The following is a 6000-nucleotide window of genomic DNA, read 5'->3' as shown; positions in this document are numbered from 1 at the left end:
AGTTACAAAGCGCTGTACAAATGACAAAACAAATACAATCGGTGAAAACTTAAAACAAAACTACACAAAATGAAACACTACTTGCAATATATTAAACATGTTAAAACAAATGAGATTTAAGCATCTTCTTAAACACATCAATAGAAGAACATTGTCTAAGTTTATGGGCCACTAAGGGCCACAGAAACCACAAAAGAGAAAAGGGATGTAGAAAAATCAGAATATTTATTACATACAAGCTAAATGCACCAGTAATTGAAGTTTTGAAGGTTTAAAATCTTGAGGTCGATCGGTTGCTTCGCTTCGCCCCCTAGCTCGAGTTTTTGTCCTTTCAGGACCTCACAAATTTGATAGATTTGATTTTTAAAGGTTAAAAATGATTACGAATCCTCCATTTTACTCACTTAAAACTATGAAAAAGGGATTTAATAAACGTCAATGGTTTGATCATCTTTACTGTTTGATTTCAATTTGTCTTTCTCTTTAGTTTCATGGGCAGAATGTTACTGATTAAAATCCAAATTGAATTTCCACGTCATGGTTTCTTCGCACCTTGCTTGTATTTTAATGGAGATATTAAACCCAGTCGGAAAGGGAGGGGCGCAATTTCAATGTTTGTGCATCAAAATGCCTGGATTTCCCTCTGATAATTATATATCATATTCGTTCTTTCAACGTTATTTGGGGTCATGTTTAAATTCCATGGCGTATTTTAACACTTTGCGGTCCTCTCACAACACCGCTGCAGATTTTCTTACAATGTAAAGGGCTACTAATGGGTACCAAAATGACCATGACCCTATGCTCCAATAACCTGCTTGTATTATTATTTGCGTCCGTAAAATTACCCGCTTTCAGATTGTCAATGGAAATAGAGCAGAAAAACATATACAGACATTAATAAAACAGACCAGGTTTTGAATGTTATATTTTCTAGACAAAGGGAATTCCTGAATAGAGAATTAAATATAAGTAATCATTGTTACGCTTTCCCAAGCGTAATTAGAAAACAGGTCTTAACAATAACCATTATATTCCGTTATTGTAATAATGTAACCTTTCAAACGTTTTTGACAGGTAGTCCTAACTTCGGAAATGTAGGATAAACTTTGAACAAGTACGATGTAAAGTCGTAATGAGAAATTGCACATACTCATGAAAGTATTTGTTTGTCACCTTAAAAAATGTAAAACAATTGCAAAAGTTTTTAGAGAGTTTCTTCTATTATGTGAATAATGAATTCTTCTCGAAGCTTTTACAGCATTATGCATTTCGATCTGATAATTATTTTAATTTGTCAATGCAATCTATGGTATATATTTGTTATATAATTTTTATTTTTTGTATGTTATTTTTTTTCTTCCACATTTCTCCAATTTCGAGGACATGTTACCTCGATGTGTGCATCGTAAATAGGAAGGATATATGCCATGGCTTGAACATAATTCCATATAGTGAAGCGTGTGATTGCCATATTAAATCCTTTTTCTCACATCTGGATGATATTTCCTTAGTCTATTCCCTACTTCCTCCAAACTATGATGAGAAATTATTCATGTCTAATACTTCCCTTGGTTCTATTTCAAATGACATTAATCCGCATAGAATGCCGGATATAACAATGTTGCCCTGGTTCTAAAAAAAATGACTCCATATTGATTTCTAACTAGTTATCACTTTGGTTATAAATGGTTTTGTATTGATCGAATCATCGACAACATATTTCCCATACGAATGTACGAGGAAGCGTTTTATTTTCAACGATTTCAGCACACACTTCTAAGCATTTGAGAAGTAGCGAATAGGATTTCAAAGGGCTAACCATATTCGAGCCAACCTTGAATTATTAAGATTTAAATAATGCTTGTTTAGTATTACGTGAATTGCCAGGTATTTAACATTCTTTTCCAGACTTTCTTTTATATCATCTTCATTCAATGATAGGATAAAAAGGTAACTTCCGCAAGCTTATTAATCATTGTATATGGTAAAAATTCATTTTTTTAACAAAAACTATTTCAACTCTAAAGACCTTGGTGCCATTATTATGTTTATATGTGATTGTCTTGATTTTTCTATTAATGTTTTAAATGAAAAATAATGAATTCAATTGTTTATTTAGTTTTCCGATTATTAAAAAACACAATACATAAATATATAAATAACATAGGTGGCATCAACTGAAATAAACAAAATGAATTGCGAATGTGTTGAAAAGATAAAATAATCGAAAGGATTGCCCATTTCAGAGTCATTAACATAATTACTCTGTTCTTCCATGGGGTCCATAAGAAACATTAAAATAGTTTACATTGCAAGACAAAGGAAATTTGATATTGAAAAAAAAAAAAATCATGATAGTCGAAATAACCATTGTGACTTAATCCATACCACAAGAGTCGCCTACTGCACGCTATAAATGGCCATTCGTTCAGGAAAATACATCCAAAGAACCCGTTGATACCTTTTTCTTCTTTTAAAACGAAAAAAAAGAATGTGCTGTCGTTTGCGATCATTGTCACCTTTTAACCCAGACCCTTGAGAGAGATAGAATAAAACAGATGTATGGAACTCGTTCATCATCCCGCTTTACTCTTGACTTACATGTTGATAGATATCCGAACAGCTTCTGTTCAACTTAATGAAACAGTTCCACTGGAAAATATTGCTTAAAGTTGTTTTCATGTAAATTCTGTAAGATTTGTCTCACCGGATGAGAATGTATCTTGAGAAAATATTCAAGAACTCTGAGGATGTGAGGTCCCCCCTATAGGGTCCAGTTGGGTAAAAAGTATGGCCTTCTAAACATTGGAGCCCTTGTTTTTTATTGTCTTTTGAGCTAGCCATGTTACATGGCAAATTATGTTTTATCTAAGTATAAGCATAGAGCTATAGCTGATTTCTATAGCTCTATGGTATAAGTATGCACCGGGAACCTTGGTTTTGAAAGTGTGCTAAAAAGAAATGTGTTGACTAAGCGACTGTAATGTGTTTCACCATGGACTTTGTAAGTTCATAGTTTTATGAGATGTATTTACCCCCTCAAAAAAGTTTGGAAATCTGAGTTTGGCCATTCATTTCTCACAACTCCCAATTTTACACAATGCATATTTGATATCATTTAAAAGATCATTTAATTCTCTTTAAAATTATACCATGCTTGTTATGGCCATCACGAAAAGAGCAGGATTCAAAAGTGTCGGATGAGGTCTGAATTAAAAAGCTGCAAAAAGAGTAGTAATAGTCATGAAGTGTAAAAAAAGAACATGATACTTTTGTCTGTGCCAATAGAGATGAAAATCCATTCAAATCAAGCCCTTGCTTCTTCAATTTCGATGTTTTGTTGTGGTTTATATAGTTATGGTTCTGTGAGATAACATGGTTTGAGTCGTTTAAAATACCCATGCATGTTTCTTTGTTTGTAAGTGTTTGCTTGTGCAGAGGTATGTTTGATTCCATGCTAATGTTGATGTTAAGGTGCATAAAAACAAATAAAAAGAAACTGCTGAGAAACTCACTCGTCACCACGGAAAAAAGAACAGTGACTTTCGATATTGTGTCATTTTGCAACTTTTGACCTTGCCCACATTTCAAGGCACTGCACCTCCATGTTAACGATAATTATACCATGTAGGTGTATCATTTTAAAGATAATAAAATGATCTATTCATTGGTATCAACCACACATTAATATTCACTAAAACCGAGGAGGGGTTATCGATCGAAGTCAGATTTCCAATTTTTTAAAGGAGTTTATCATCTATTAAAAGCGAATAGTATTCTTACCTGAATATACAAAAAATCATTTTATTGATATGAGATTTCGTTATAGGACCTACATTATATGAATTCATGAAAAGAGGGTCTCTTCAATGATACATATATAATTATATAAACATTCTAGTTGGAAATTGGTATTCTTAATTATGGTTTTATAAGTAAAGAACTTTTCTTGGAGCGCAAAGCCTTTCGTGTTCACGCCGTGGTAAACGGATAATGCAGAACTGAAAAATATCCCCAATTATTTCCTTTTAAGACTATCCTAGCAGACAAAGGATATAAGAAGAATAATGGCAAATAGTCAGTTTTGACTGCTTGCCAGCAAAATTACGAGAAGGAAAAGAAGCAGTAGACAATATGTACTTTTACTGTCGGTTGACTTCCACTTTTAGGTTTTTATTATTCTCGTGTTGAGTCAAATTGGGCAAAAATAAGACTGCAGATAAAATAATTCAATTTCGAATTCTTCTTCAAATATAACGAACCATTAATAACATTTTGAAAAAAAACCTGTTTAAACCCATTTGTCTCAAGTTTTACGGAAGCAAAAGATGAAGACCGGCTATAGGTTTTTTTTTTTGTTTTTCAAATTGAGAACAATTTTTGGTTCTTGCCCCAGTGTCAAATGTGAGCATAAGTTAAGTAAGGAATTTTCATGAAATGACATGAAAAAAAGTCGAAAGGGGTGAATTTAAGCACATAATCGATTTCTTTTTACATTTACTGAAAACCCGTTATACATTTTATGGTGTATACACTTAGCGCAATGTTGTGAAAAATACCCATTAAACGTCACGTTTTATGTAACCCAACAAACATGTATGTTCACTTTTAACCCCAATATTGAAAGGCTTTGTATTCAACCCTCATTTGAGCATGTTTAGGGTGTACTGTTTCCTAAGGGCCACTTAATTCAATTTAGATGCTATTTAAACCGCACGCCAATTGAAAATTAATTGCATTTTTGTATCTTTCGGTGTGGTTAAAACCTGTTGGGGTTGGAGATAACGTCAGTGAACATTCAGTGATATCATTGAACTCTATGAGAGAGTGGTCATGACCTCTCAGTGGGAATACAAGTGTTGCATGCTGGGAGATAAAGGTAGCAATTAAAGAGCGACTTCATACAGAAACATGTGAGACTCGTCCATGCTTCAGTTTCGAAGACAGGAATATGAGTTATTTTCTTTCATGAAAAGTAGATTGATTATGAACAGCGACAGTGCAATACTTCCATGTCCTTCTAAATAGCATCGAAGAGATAAATAAAAAAAATAAAAGATGTCACACACACCCCGTTTTTTTTTTTTTTTTTGATGATGATGTAAATTGACATGCGATTCAAATGCATTGGTAGGTCATTTCCTCTCAAAACTTGTTATGAAATTTTTATTGATTCTATTTTTTTAAAATACGACAATGAAATGACATTCTAGCTAATAGTCGGATTTCATTGTCATGATCAATATCCCCAGTGATAGAATGATAGGCCTACCTTATAAACAAAGACTGGCCGGGGAACAACATGATGTGACGGAAGTAGGACCAGACTATAACCATTGCGGGTTGGGTTAAGGTCAAACAATTTAACATACCCTTCAATCTGTGTTTAGTAATGTGACAAGTAGAGCATTCAATACAGACAAAGCACATCCGTGATGCTACCAGTCACATCAATGAATTGGAATCCAATCCATCCGATAATAAGCCATTCGGAATAATGTTATAACTTTGATCGGTTTGTTGGTGTTTTTGTTAGTGTAACCGTCACATTACATACCCTTTTATGGATCTGTGTTTAGTAAATATGTTTTTTTTTTCGCTCCACGACGCACGACGGATTCAAGGACATATAAAATATATTGTCAAATGCTCTTCATGACAATGAACAACCAAGAAGACTTTTTTTTCGAAGATTGGTGAATCAAAACAAGTTTTGTTCTGGACTCGGGACAAACGACATAAATTATTAGTAATTTTCGTCAGCTCCGAAACTTAGGGCGAAACTGCTGTTCCGGTTCATCAATTTTCGACAAAGACCTCCCAGCTGTGCATTGTCATTTAGCGGGCATTTTCGATGCATTTGTTGTGTTCTTGAATCCGGCTTGCATTGCGGAGCGAAAACTCTCTAATGTGACAGGTAGAGCATTCATTCAATACTTTCAGGGGTGCATCCGGTAAGGCCTTCGGTCACACCGTTGAATACCGACTCCAGATCGA

Source organism: Lytechinus pictus, chromosome 15, assembly GCF_037042905.1.
Source record: "Lytechinus pictus isolate F3 Inbred chromosome 15, Lp3.0, whole genome shotgun sequence".
NCBI lineage: Eukaryota > Metazoa > Echinodermata > Echinoidea > Temnopleuroida > Toxopneustidae > Lytechinus > Lytechinus pictus.
This window is presented reverse-complemented; position numbering follows the sequence as displayed.